We start from the raw sequence: 15,574 nt of genomic DNA on the forward strand, positions 1-15,574 counted from the left end.
AAACAACTTTTTAGTGTGCATTACCGCCACTACGTGCGCACACACTTCGAAGATGCCTTTAAATATCCTAATGTTTATTTAAAAATTCCAAAATTTAACTGCCTAAAAACCTTTAGCCTACCTAATAATTGTGTTACTGAAAAAAAAAACTGACATTCTTTAGAGATTTTGCAAGAACTCAAGGCGGTCAGGTTTTATTTAATTTTATTCAAAACATTATGTAAACAAAGAAGAAAACAGTCACAATATAGAACAAATAAACGGAAAGAAAAAAGACAAAACAGGGGAATGTACAACAATAGGCTACTTTGTATTAAATTACATTTGCATCAAATTACAATAATAAATAAAAATAAAAAACTTTGCTGTGAGGTTGTTTCTAAATACAGCGGCAATTTAGGCTACAGCTTTCTCTCTTCCGGCTGCCGATATCAATCTCACTCTATTTTTTCCCTACTATTGTGGAGTTTTTCTTATGTTATTTGAGCAAATGGGAACACGAAAAACTATTAAATGTAGGCTAGTCTCCCATTCACTGCTATAGAAGTTTACCCAACTATGACGATTTCCACTCCTGAGAAACCCGGAAATGTGAAAAGGGTCAACTGGGGCTATTCACAAATCATTTCGGCTGCATCTGAAATCGGATACTTCCATAGTTGGCAAAAAAACATTATGTAACAAAAGAATATGTCCGATTTCACAGTAGCCATAAAAGAGTATCAAAAAGTACACGGATAACTTACTACTTCCAGCGAGATTATGAAGTGCATATGACACTTTACCTATCCCATGTGGCCACGGGGGAGGATTTGTGTATGGGAGTGAATGGACGCAGCTGATGCTGATAGGTCGCATGATAATGAAAGCAGGGCAGATGTAGTAGCCTACGTCCAGGTTACATTCACCCACACTCATATAGGCGATTACGGTTGTAGCCAAAACCTTGTCTCTTAAGAGTTTCTCTTAAATTGGTAAATTAGGAGCTTCTTTTAGCCTCAAGATGTTTTGTGAATATGGCCCCTGACCTTTTGAAATTGCCTGAAGATTTTCCAAAGGGTTTCATCCAGATGAACCTCAAACAATGCCTCAAGTATTTGAGGAAGTCTGCAGCGCAAGCTTTCTCAGGACTGAACAATCTGGATATAATGTTAGTTTTAGTGCATTTATGAATGGTGATATAATTATAAATTATATTTATATGAAAAAGTATGTGGCTGTTTAAACTAAAATCTGAAGAATTTTTGTTTGCTGTTTTCATAGAAAAAAGGGAAAATTGTTGTGGCTGGTGTTCAAAGGCAATAGGACATGTGGAGTTTATTTTCCCCCTAATCTGTTGGTTCAGATCCCATGTGAAATCTGAATTGTTTTCATTAGCTGTTGACCTTTGGAAATGTAAGTAATACTTGAGCATTCAGTTGTATAAAGGCTGTGCTTGTATTCTGATGTATATATCACAAACATGTGAGAAGTATTGAAAGCATTTAGGGCCATTGACATCAGAATATTAGGATTATGGCTCATGTTAACTTTGGTACAGCTTGCTATCAGTTCAAACGGTTATTGATGACATAGCATCACACTTCACATGTCACACTTATTTTATATAATGCATTTCACATAGCTGCTAGTGTCTGAGTGAATTGCCTCCAGAGAGCATATTGCTGTCTTTGCAGCATTAGTATTGCATTTCTTAACAGATATATGTGCCATTCTGTGTGTATACGTAAAACAAAAAAAAAAAAAAAACTGAGTGAAACTGCTATTTTCCTTCAACAGCTTGTCATGGTGCTCAGGTCGATGACACACGCGTAATGTGGTTCAGACCCAAAAGTGCAATGTGAAAAGACGCCTGCTGAAGGATGGGAGTGGAACTGAAATCTGGTTCAGACCAAGCAATCGAGCCAAGTGTGACAACAGCCAGACAGCCTGCCATTATCTCAGTGTTTGAGGTAAATATAGTGTCAGTGATCTGCAATTGACTCCCAGACTGTTGCATTGCACAATGGTGCACTTTGCCCCCAATGAGCAATAGTATTTTGACCTTGTAAGCACAGAGAATAGACATCCCCTCTGTTAAATCTTGTTTTGCCTTGTTGCAGTTCCACTTAGTAACAGGTTCCTCTCTCTCTGGCCCATTTGCATGGCTGCAACCTCGTACTCCACAAAGAAGATGCAGTGTGAGTGTGTTTGTGTGCACATGTCAGGTTAATGTAGAGGAAAAAGACCTGCTCAGAAATGAGTGGAGAACAAAGGAGAAGCATTAACAAAATTCATCATCTGTCTGTGTGTCGGGATTGAGTTAATTACCTCATTACTCAAACAAACCAGCCACACCATACGCAAACAGAGGGTGAGATTTATATTGTCTCATGCAAGCGTGGGGATACGAAATTATAACTCTGCTTCTGCCCCTTCTCTCCAAAAACATTTTATAAACTAATGCAAAAAAAACAGAAAATGATCAAAAACTATTTAAAACTCAATACAACATACTCTGGTGTTGTGGCACATGACAGTCAATCAGATTCAGATTCAATCAGAATACATTAATATTCATCAATGTAACTTACTCTTAATATTTGGCTGATGGCCCATACTGGACCAAGATTTTATGTTCTTAAATTTATTTAAAACTTTGTATCTCAAATTTTAATCTCAATGATCAACTGGTGACCTTTTTTTGTCATATTTGCCGGTGAGGTACAGGCCGCATCAAATTACAGTTCACAATTATAAATAAATGCTTAAACATACCTAAAATGTATGAATAGATAACAAAATATAAAACAAATGATGCTAGACCTGAATTTTCTCAGAACTTCTCTTTTCTGAGAATTACTCTTAACTACTGCTCATCACATATTTAATAAATATGTCACACGATTTTGTCAAACTTGTATCAATGACATTAATACATTATGGCCTGGTTTCACAGGCAGGGTTTAGATTAAGCCAGGATTAGGCCTAAGTTCAATTAGGGAATTTAAGTAGCTTTTATAAACGTGCCTTAGAAAAAAAAATAATTGTGTGCATCTTGAGACAAATAATGGAGCTGAGATATTTTAAGATATGTCAATGGAAGTTGCTTTCAGTTAAAACAGCTCACAATTGCAGCTCACTTAAGCATTGTCTGTGGGTAAAAAGAGTGATTTAGTAAGTGTACAAATACTTTATGAGGTTACTGCATGCACTACTGTTCAAAAGTTCAGTAAGATTTTTTTTAATGTTATTGAAAGAAATCTCTTATGCTCACCAAGACTGCATTTTTTTGTTTAAAAAAACAGTAAAAGATGACATATTATGTATTTTTTACTGTATTTAGAAATATATTTATATATGAAAACATATTCAATATTATTACGACTTTAACTGTTTTCTATTGTAATATATTTTATATAATGTAGGGTGGTGATGGCGCAGTGGATAAGACACATTCCTTTGGTGTGAGAGGCCCAGGTTCGAATCCACTGTGAGGCACCAATGTGTCCCTGAGCAAGACACTTAACCCCTAGTTGCTCCAGAGGCGTGCGACCTCTGACATATAGCAATTGTAAGTCGCTTTGTATAAAAGCGTCAGCTAAATGAATAAATGTAAAATGTAAATGTAGTTTATTCCTCTGACAGCTAATCTAAAGTTACAGAATCATTACTCCAGTCTTCAGCATCACACGATCCTTCAAACTAATATGATTTAATGCTCAAGAAACATTTATTATTAATATTATTATTATTATTATTATTATTAAAGTTGAAAACAGTTGTGCTGCCTTTTTTGTTTTGTGGAAACCATTTTTTTCAGGATTTGTTTTTATGTATAGGCAAGGCAAGTTTATTTATATAGCACATTTCATACACAATGGTAATTCAAAGTGCTTTACATAGAAGAAATTAAAATAATCAAAAGAAATCAGGATAATTAAAATAGAATAAAAAGTAGAATAAAGAATAAAATACATTACGAACAGTGGTACAGTGCTCATTCAGTAAATGCACAGTTTAACAGAAATGTTTTGAGTCTGGATTTGAATGTGATACTGTAGGAGCACATCTGATCTCTTCTGGAAGCTGGTTCCAGCTGCGGCCGGCATAGTAGCTAAAAGCAGACTCGCCATGCTTAGAGTGAACCCTTGGTATTTCTAGCTGATGTGATCCTATAATAATATGTGTGATCTGTTGGGTTTATATTCAGTGAGCCTATCTGCAATGTATTGAGGTCCTAGGCCATTGAATGATTTATAATAATACTTTAAAATCAATCCTAAATGTAACTGGGACCCAATGTAAAGACCTGAGGACTGGTGTGATGTGTTCATATTTTCTGGTTCTGCTCAGCGTTCTGTATGAGCTGCAACTGTCTTATGGTCTTTTTGGGAAGGCCAGTGAGGAGTCCATTACAATAATCCACCCTGCTGGTGATGAAAGCATGCACAAGTTTCTCTAAGTCTTGACTGGAAACAAAGCATCTAATTCTTGCAATATTTTTCAGGTGATAGTATGCTGATTTAGTTATTGCTTTGACATGACTACTGAAACTAGGGTCTGACTCTAGAGACACACCAAGATTCCTGACTTGATTTTTTAGTTGTTTGACCCCTAGACTGAAGGTATGCGTTCACCTTGAGAACTTCATCTTTGTTTCCAAACGCAATGACTTCAGTTTTGTCTTTGTTTATCTGAAGAAAGTTTTGACACATCCTACTGTTTACTTCATCAATGCATTTGCACAGGGAGTCAATGGGGCTGTAATCGTTAGGCGATAGGGATAAGTAGAGCTGTGTGTCGTCTGCTTAGCTGTGGTTAGCAATTCGGTTCTTTCTCATTATTTGGCTCAGTGGGAGCATATACAGGATTAATAAGAGTGGAGCAAGAATTGAGCCTTGAGGGACTCCGCATGTCATTGATGTCCATTTAGACTTATGGTTTCCTATACTCACATAATAACCTCTCCCTCCTAAGTATGACCTGAACCATTTTAGGACTATCCCAGAAAGCCCCAATCAATGCCCCTTTAAGGATCCACTGAAGGGAAGTTGTAGAGAGAACCCAAGTGCAGTTTATTACAAACAAAAGCAATCATAAAACAAAAGCATGGCATGACATGAACTTAAAACAGAGGACATGAACAGAGCTTAAAAACCAGTGGAACAAAACTTGAAGACACATGGCAAACATGAGGGCTTAAATATACAGACTAATGACAAGACAAGGGACACCTGTGAACGATGAACAGACGATTAACCAATGACAAGACAAATGGCAGGATCACATGACAAACAGGGAATCACATGACAGACATGGAACATGATATGAACAAACCAAATCGTGACAGCCCCAGACACATGCTCAGTCAGATCAAAGGGTTTTAAAACAGTTTTGATTTATTTTGCCATATTGGTTTCTGCATTAACTATGTGAATGTTAAAATCTCCAGCAACAGTCAAACTCAGACGAAATTGTTGATAATAGTTCTGTAAAGTCCTCAGCAAAGCTGAGAGTATTTTGGAGGCCTGTAAATAATGATAAGTAAAATGCGCGGAGCACCTTTTAACACAATACCCAGGTATTCGAAAGACGGGTAATTCTCAAATGATATTTGCTTACATTGATAGAAATCTTTAAAAAGAGAAGCTACACCCCCACCTCTCCTAACAGCTCTGCAGACACTCAAAAAAGTAAAGTTAGGAGGGGACGTTTCATTGAGGACTGTTGCACTGCATATGTCTTCTAGACAAGTTTCATTTAGAAACATAAAATCCAGGCTTGTATACAAATTGGCTTGTATACAAAGTTCAAAAGAACAGCATTTATTTGTAATATCTTTTTGTAACATTACTGTCACTTTTGATCAATTTGATGCATCCTTGCCTTGGTGAATAAAAGTATTTTCTTTCTAAAAATGAAAAAAAAAAAAAGTACTGACCCCATTATAAAAAAATTACAATTATATATAAAATGACAGTCATCTGTAGTTTTTTTTCTGTCTTTTTTTCATCGGTTTTAAGTGATAACATGCACTTGCATGATGAGAAGAAACCTAAAACGTTTTATAACCTTCACATATTTTGACACATAAGTTTGATACTGTAAGACTGGAAAAACTGGAAGAACTTTAAGAGAGGGCCCCTCTCTGAGAAAACAAAGGAAATTAACATTTGAACTCCCCCTCATGCACTATTGAGACGAAGGTCTCACCTCCCTCATCCTAATTCTACATTTCTCTCCCCCATTCTTCATCCTGGCAGAGATCTCCCAAACTCACACAAGAATCGAAATGGTTTAATGTGAATGATTATAATCAAGGTTTAAACATGTTTGGTATTATTTGAAATGTCTCGGTGCGATTGGTACAAATGTCTCATTCCCAAAGAAGTAAACCAAAAGGTAATAAAGTTCTTAGGAACTTTATAAACATCCTCCACACTGGAGGGTATGTCTTTGAGTTAACACCTTCTGACCATTTGACTGAATGCTAATTTTCCACTGCTAGCAAATGGTGACTTACAGGTAAATTTCCACTGTGGATGATGTTTAGATTTGAAATGAGGTCTGGGTATATAATGAAACGCAGCGAGAGCTCAGGGCCTTTTCTGTAGCTCAGATCAGCCCGTGAATGCTGAGGGACGCCTAGACTCAGCATTCGTGTATGTCTTTGTCGGGTAAACATTTTTCCTCTTTGTTCTAGAGCATGTGATGTTTTGCATTGACTATGAAATTGTAATGATAAATTTACCTGACATATTAAATTGTGATATTTGATTATTCTAATTGAATTTGACATTATTTTCATTCAAGAGTTTAAATAGAATAGTAAAACATTCGCTCACATTTAATGATGCACAGATATCATTAAAACCTTTTTCATTTATGGAGTCAGATGAAATAACGAGTTAATACATATGAGAAAATGTATTGCATTTAACCAAAAATACTTTGCCGTGAGAAAAGACTTGTAACACGCAGAGACCTTCACCGCTAATTCAAATACCGCCATTGGATCGAGTTAGACGGCCTTACAATACTGTAAATGTGTTTTGATGTGGGATGACGCACCAAACAGCAAACATACAGTCTGAGTTATGACTGTTTGTTGATCAAAAGAAGAAAAGAGACTCGCTTATAGTAAAGACAAACAGTTTTGTGTAATGCAAATTCATTCAATCGTGTTCGACAATCATTATATAATCACTAAACGTTTGCCATCAAATCACTCTGCTTGTATTATACATTTTTAGAAATTCTTGATTTTATATTTTAGAAAACTGAATAGGATCAATAGTCTGGAAACAGACTTTCCATACTTATCCAGACTTGGAAAATCAAACCAACCCAAATCAAATCCAATACTTTTCCAAACTGCACGGGAACCCGTAAGTCCATGTCTAGTTCTTTGCATCACTGCAGCAGCTGATATTCGTAACCATGGACACAAAACCAACTGAATTAAATCCATCACACTTACTGATCTGTGAGGACTTAAAGGGAGAGAAATGAAAAGAGGAGGGAAGCAAGAGGGAACTGCAGGAAACACCACAACCTCGCTCATGCTTTGTAAATCACAAAGAAGTGGCTAAACAATTTGTAATTGTTTAGCTATTTAAATATCATGGCTCCCGTGACTTCAAGACTTAAAATCTTTTCAAATAAGAAGCATTAAAATTGGCTGAAACAACTAAATATCAAGATCTTCTTATTTTAATTCAAACCATCAACTATGCTTTTTCTTCAAAGCGCCAAATTTTAAAAGTGTGATTTATAGACCTGGAAAAGTCATGTAAATGTATAAAATCTAATGCAATGGGCATTTTTATAATAACTATACATATGCCAGCTGTACATTTTTGTATCAGGTAGAAATTAAAGCCTGACATTTTAAATACCAGTCAGAAAAATCCAGTGTATTAAATTTCATCACCTTGAGACAAAACAGTGGCGCTGACAGTGCAAGTTTCAGTTAAAAACAGGTCAAACTTGAATTTTAGTCAGGGATTAGTAGGGCTGCACGATATTGGGAAAAAATTACATTGCGATATTTTATTTTTCTGCGATATATATTGCGATATGAAAACAATTTCACCCAATGACTTAAATAGCTTTCTTTGGAAAGAATGAATCATCTGAATGACTGGGGTGATTTTGTAAAGGAGTAAATCTGCATAGATTCTATTAACTAATGTAGTTAACTAGAGTTTAATAAATGGAACCTTATTGTAAAGTGTTTCCGATTTGTTATATCTCGTGAGTTCAGTGTTGGACAGATAAGTTGTTTTAACCATTCATTAAAGTGAATCGGTTCAAATGAATCATTAGTTCGCGAATTGGAGGTGTCATTAACGGACCACGGCACACGTTGTGTGATTATCCCGGCAGTTAGGACATCGCACAAGATTGGTCTCAACACAGAAAACATTTCATCACTGGATAGATTTTTTTTGTTTTGTTTATTGAAAGTGTGGTTTATCTGAATGTGTGGAACGCTTTTCAGAGAATATTTTTTTTTAGCACAATTCACAACCAGCGGTAGTTCAGTAAAAAAATATATCCGAATGCTTCACCTGAAACTTCGGTCTTCCGACCTTTTACCATTGTGTATTCTCAAAGATATTCAGTCAACTCAATTCATTAATATGCGCGAGGGAGGGTGAGAGAGCAAGACAGTTTGAAAACGGTGAGAGTGCGCGCGCGACCGGGGCTCTCTCTCTCTGCTCGTTCTCTCAGTTTTGCGCAGCAGTCAGTCATCTATCACTCACCGGTCAAATAAGGCTTTGGCGGGACAAAAATACGCTTTGGCGGTCGCCAAAAATTGTTCAATGGAGGAAGGGCATTCTGACTTTATTTTGAATTCTCGTGTTCGTTCAAGCTCAGAAATAAGAGAAAGACCACTGATCTGCCCGGCTCACAGAAAACCACGCGCAAGTTCCAGTCTTCTTACGCTTGATGTTTAAACTGACAGGACTTAAAAACACATGCAAATGATAAACTTTCACAATATGATGGTTAAACTTTGCAATTAATCCGGAGCTGCTGGCCCGTACAGATCATGAATCACGGATCAACTACTGTACGATTTAGGCCTACATCGCAACATCCTGCGATGTGACTATCGTGGATGCGCACATCGCGATATCGATGCTAAAACGACACATCGTGCAGCCCTAGGGATTAGGCTTGAGCCTTGTCTGTGAAACTGGGGGAATGAGTTTTTATAGCATTATAGCAGACAACCCTCATAAAAGGAATGTAACTATCGTCACTCTATATCTCCCAATAATATATCTAGTAAGATGACATTTAAATGCTTAATTTAATGATCAAAGCTCTGTAGTCCCATAAAAAAGCCTGTTTAATTATAAAAAGCCAAATAATCGTGTGTGTAAATAAAGCCTGATTAATTATAAAAAGCCAAATAATCGTGTGTGTGTGTGTTTGTTTTTACCATATTTACTTCCTTTTGCACACTTGATGTGAACAGATGTTAAGTAGGTGCTGCCCCCTTGTGGCGGGAGTGATGTCAGCAGACTGGTGAAAAGTTGTGTTATTCTGTCACCTATCGGTGAGAAACGATAATTCCTGAACATATATGAGTGTGAAAGCAAATGTAACACTGACTGGCCTGCTGCTAAGAATCACAAGGTAATGCAAAACAAAATGATTTGACATCTAACATACAATTTAGATAATGCTAAGTGAAGAACATTAAACGGTGAATTTGATGGCATACATCAACACACTTCGCTTCAAATTTCACACAAAATCAGACTCCGCGCGTGGCGTTAATTTAGCAACACGACACTTTATTGTATTGAGATGATTTCAAATTTTGGACAGGGATAGAGAGGGGAAACATTCAGTGGTACATGCTTCAGATTTCCAGGCAAAACTCGCTGATTTAATTATTTTCTGATGTAGCCTAACGTTAGGTCGGGTAGCGTTGAGTTATATACACTGCCTATTGGGAGAATCAAAATCGATACACTATCATCGAGGCACAGGAATGTAATCCCGCCTAGAGCATCTGCTTGTCATATACGTCCATAGAGTCCTTCATACCGTGAAATGGAGAATCCCGCCTGTCCGTTGAGGCCTGTTTTATTTACCGCTGAGAGACAGTGAGGGAGAACAGCGCGCGCGGCTGCAGTACCGTCTCTCACTGCCAGGTGGCGCTTGGGAGTAATACGAGATTATACCCGTGGTGGACGGGTGATAATATTTAGCCTTTTCTGTTATTGGCGAATGTTTCAAATGAAAACTTAAGATGGTTATTACGATGGGATTAAATATGGTTTTGTTGAAGAGGAGTGAACGAGGTATGAAAGAAAATGATGTATGTGTGGAGTAGGTTACGGTAGTTGAAATGCATGACATTTAACGTGGCTTTTAGCAGTATCTTCGGTGGTTGGATATGCTGTAGTGTAGCCCGCTATGTGATATTTTACACAACATCTCCTATATTATTTATAATTAAAACATATTCTGTTTTTAATGAACTCCTAATATTTGAGAACTTGTATTGAAACATTTGTCATGCTGCATGATCGTTTGAATTCTAGTGAAATCAAAAAACGATGATTAAATGAACACTGTCTTAAATATAGCCTATTCATTTGATATTTTTAAACTATTAAAAAAATACATATTTATGGGTAATGGTGTAGGCTATAATGTAATACTCGTTAGGTTATTTGTTATTCAAAAATACTTTGTAAGTACAATTTATGCAAAATGATGACTTGGATACATATCTATAATTAGGATAAACATGTTTTCAATTTCCGAATTAAATGTAATTTTGATATAAATTAGTTTTTTTTTTTTTTGCTTAAAGACAAAAATGGTGATGCAGCCTAACTATCTGGAGATGTTTTTAAAAGAAAAAGCATAATTAAAGCAGCAATGTAGCGTTCAAATATTCTTAATATTGTCAAATGTATTATGTTAATATGAAATATATCTTAATATTACCACAAATACAAATTTTGTGATTCATATATTTGTCAAAAGTAAAAAAAAAGAAAAGAAAAAAACACATCTTGACCTTTTTATGAAAAGGAATGTTTTGCTCGCTCTGGTTAGATGGAATATCCCTAAGAAAATGATATTCATTACTAAAACATTCATGATATTTAACAAATTCGTATATCTTTGAAGAAAAAAATTTGAACCATATTTTAGGGGTTTTAAGGTCTTTTCCAAGGTGCAAGGAAAGTATTTCAGTACTTAATGGTTACACCACTCGATATTTTTAGAGTTGTTCAATTAAATATTCCCAGAAATTAGTGAACATTTTCCAAAGATGTGCAGAACCAACACACCCACACGATTACATTTTTACGAACTTGTTGTGTGTGTTTTAATCTATTTCCATTATCATGTCAGGAATCCTTATTTGTCATCGACCCTGTTGATCAGAACCGAAAATCTTGATATTACATTAAAGGTCATGGACATATGCAGAATACCTAATAAAGTGCAATTTTCGCTAACAGATTCTCACAATAGTTACTTACGACACAAAGATACAATTATGTGCAAATAGAACAAGCATGTCAGTTTGCATTTAGACGTTTTTCGGGTATTTGCTTGTAAATGTATTAAAAAAATAATTAAATCCTACCATACCCATTAAAACAGGCATACTTTATTTTCATAATTGTGCACTGCATAAGTCTGTGTGTGATCTGTAGGTCAGTTTAAAGGAAATATGTGCCCTTGTCTGTGTGCACAGCAGAGGGAGCCCTAACTGGGATTCCTAAATGTCACCTCCTATGAAGATAGCAGAGGTACAGGCCGGTAACAGATACGTGACCCGAGAGACCCGCGTGTGGAATGGCCGTGATAAGTGCGGCACAGAGGGAAGCGGCGTTCTTTTGTTCCGCCGGGCCTTTCATCTCAATTTAAACCATCCTCTTCAAAACGTTCTTCCACTCTTTTCTCATCTCCATCTCGTCCTCTTGACAATATCTTCTTTTCTTTTGCTTTATTTCTGCCCCCTCACCTCTCTCTCTGTCCATCTCGCTCTTCCTCCCGTTGTCCCGCTGTGAGGCGAGGTGTAATCTATCCGTAGCCCATGTGTGCTGAAGTCTTTAACATTCTTTCTTCCGCAGAAAGCCGAAGCTGGCACTGTACTGCACGTACACATCAAACACCACTTCTTTATCTACCCGCTTTCTTGCTGTGCTTTCAAGGTCAGAGGTCAGCGTTCTACTTCTCGGGCCCATCTTCTTTCTTGAATACTTGCTTCTGTGTCGCTGTTTCATATTTTTCATCCACAATCTGAATGTGACATGGTTTTTAAACAGCATGCAGCGGCAGAATCGATTGACTTGCTCACTGTGCTGTTTTGCATCAGAATTGAATCATTCGGACAACCTGAGATTAGATCCCTCTGTGTTCTTTCAGATCTTGTCATGATTTGTTGCTTGAGTTTAGAGGGAATATGTTGACGGGGAAAGAGACACCGATAGAGATGGAGGCTGCTGTCTGAGATGTCAAAATGCCTTTTACGTTTTTTGGGTTTTATTCAACAAGTTCTTGTTGATTTATTTGGATTATACAATTATCAGTGTTTGCAACCTGCTCAGTTTTGATGATGACGATGAGAAAATGCACAAAGAGGAAATGAAACGACTTGATTAATCTGAAACAGCCGTTCACTGAAAGATATCATTTATTAAGCATTTTCCCTCCTGAATTTTAGTGGAAAACATCTTCGTATCTTTAAAAAACAATACATTTACTTCAAGCTAATTTTGGAAATATTTAAAACTTGCTTTAAGATAATATATATTGAATTAGTGTAACTTTTTATTTCTATGGCACTGTTGTAAGCAGATTTTATTTTTTAAATTTAGTGAGTCATTAATTGATGTATCTTGTTTTTAGGATATTTGCACTGTAAAAAAAAGACTAAATTATCATATTATTTGTTGTGCACAAATTTGATTTAAGCTAATTTTCTAAAGATTTAAGGTTTTTTCACATATATATATATATATATAACCTGAATTAATTTTTTAAAAAAAATGTTTTTGCTTTAACCTGAAATTTTATTAAATGAAGTGAGTCACAAGTAAATTTATCTTATTTAATGTATTTATTTATAATGTATTTATAATAATACAACACATTTTTATAATGCAAAAGTACTTATTTTATAAGGTTTGTTGTTCACAAATTTACTTGAAGCTGTGGCTTTTATTAAATTTATCTGGAATTAAAGTTAATTTTTCTCACCCATTGACTTTTTTTTGATAGTCTAAAAAACAATAGTTTTTAAAAAATTGTTTTTAGGAATATTTGTAATGGAAAATTGATGTTGCCATGATAAGTTGTAATTGTATAACAGCAGATTGCTGTTTATTCAGGAGGTCTGTAAATGTACAAGTCTTATAATGTGAACAGATGTTTTAGAAACATAGTTTAATGTGATTTTCTCAGACAGTTGTTTATAACAAAATATACAGTCTGGAAACTGAACTTGTTTTCATGACGAAACGCTGGAAACCGATTGCACATTTAAAAAAAAGTCTCCATAACTTAAAATTTAAAAAAAAGTCTCCATAACTTAAAATGTAAGATTAAATCCACGATGAGAATAGTGTTTTGGTATTTGTTACTTTGGAGTACAAAATGTAACAATTTTAATTAGATTAAATCAATACAGTAATCTTGCTATTAAGTAGCCTACCTTAACTGAAATTCATATTAAACTAGCTTGATATTTATTACTTAATTTACTCGTGAAGAGTTTGCTTTCTTTACTTTCAGCTGATTACTTAATTTAAAATTTTCTTTAAAGTTTGCTTCAAAATAAATAAGACCATCTCTTTCCAAGCATTTTGTTCAGTAAACGAAACTTGTTAGAATTTACAATGAATGCAAAAACACTGCTTAAAGGGATGGTAAATTAAATTTTTATACACCCTCAAGTTGTTCCAAACCTGTATGAATTTCTTTGTTCTCCTGAACACAAAGGAATATGTTTTTAAGAAAGTTTGTAACCAGGACACTGGGGGACCATCGACTTCCATAGGAAAAAAAAATATACTATGGAAGTCAATGGTGCCCCTGAACTGTTCAGTTTCCCACAATCTTCCAAATATCTTCCTTTGTATTCAACAGAACAAAGAAATTCATACAGTTTTGGAACAACTTGAGGGCGAGTAAATGATGACAGATTTTTCATTTTTGGCTGAACTATCCCTTTAAGAGTAGTGTTATTTGCAGTGTTTGGGACGCGTTCATGGTCAGGTCAGCGCAAGCGTTGCCCGAAACACACGTCGATGTCAGAGGTCACTCAAAATGAGGGCGCAGAAGAGAGAAAGGAGGGGCCGAGGATGATGAAATGGAGAAAGGAAGAGCTTAGATATTGACCTCTGACTCCATGTCTTCCTTTTCTCTTTCACTCTCTTATTCGCTCCCTATGTTTCTTTTCTCATTCTTCTCACTGACTCTTTGTGTCCAGCGTTGATCTGACCACAGGCTCTGATCTCTGTGACCTTTCCAGGGGTCAGCTGGCGGCCATGGCGACAGAGGGGTCAGTCTGCGGCCTCGGTTCATCTCTCGGTCAACATCAGGTCACATTTTGGTCAACATCAGTGGTGTGTTCAAGACCCTGAAGCCACGGAGATGGTTATGTTGGTCCATCTCATGAAAAGGGCAGGTCTTGTGTTTCAGAGTGTGAGATTATACTAGTTGTCTCATATTTCATTCCTAATGTACAGTTGGAAACTAGCCTGAAAAAGCTGTTCATGTTAAGAAAAGAAAGATTATTTCCATATTGTTTTTTTCTATAGAAACAAAGTATTCAGATTGCTAGGTAGTAGCTAACTTAAAATGAACCTCTCGTTCCACATCAACACAGAGGTCGTCAACCGGTCAATTACAAGGCATTTCCCTAAAGCAGCAGTAGCAAATCGACGATGTTGCCTAGTTTCCACTATTTTAAAACATATCTGCCCCCGCCATGACCTGGAGCCTGGGGTCATTCGGCAGTCATCGGAGTGTGTTCAAAAAGCTCCAGATAATTCAGCAAGGTTTCAAACTCTATGGCTTCGGTCTGTCATCATAGGTCACTCCGTAGTCAGCATCATGCTGCAAAACCCTAACGTTTGGTAACATTCATAAGGTGTAATGGCTTGACCCAAATTATTACTCTTGAGCTCCATGTGATGCACAGAAGCGCTTGTGTGAATGTTTCACCTCCTACTCCATGGCACAACAATCATATGATTCCTAAAGAATATGCGTCTTAATGCAGGCTCTTTTCATGCAGCTCCTGGTACAAATAGAACGACAAAGTAAACCGAGATCGCCATTTGATGTAGAGCTCGGTTAATCAGAAAAGAATATGTCTGAAATTCAGCATTAACTGTATTAACAGCATTAAATTGGCCCATAAGAATGCCCAAAATCTTAATAATAAAAATGACAAATGTAATACTTTAGTAAAATAAAATAAAATATTTCAAAAATGATTAATTGTACAATGATAATTGTCATTTTTTTCAAATCTTAACATGAATATGTGGCATTTGAAACATTTTTCTTTGCTAAATATTATAGAGTTTTAATA

At 36.0% G+C, this 15,574-nt stretch overlaps 1 long non-coding RNA gene across 1 annotated transcript in view; it reads left to right on the forward strand.

The window, feature by feature from the left end:
* Positions 1 to 9,551: 9,551 nt before the first annotated feature.
* Positions 9,552 to 15,574, forward strand: part of LOC143721560 (uncharacterized) — a 264,252-nt gene continuing 258,229 nt past the window's right edge. Inside the window, exon 1 of the long non-coding RNA XR_013196751.1 lies at positions 9,552 to 9,633. This is a non-coding gene — a long non-coding RNA (uncharacterized LOC143721560). The remainder of the gene's footprint in view (positions 9,634 to 15,574) is intronic.

The sequence above is a fragment of the Siphateles boraxobius genome, unplaced genomic scaffold (assembly GCF_051911475.1).
Source record: "Siphateles boraxobius isolate OS27281-9 unplaced genomic scaffold, OSU_SipBor_1 66, whole genome shotgun sequence".
Taxonomy (NCBI): Eukaryota; Metazoa; Chordata; class Actinopteri; order Cypriniformes; family Leuciscidae; genus Siphateles; species Siphateles boraxobius.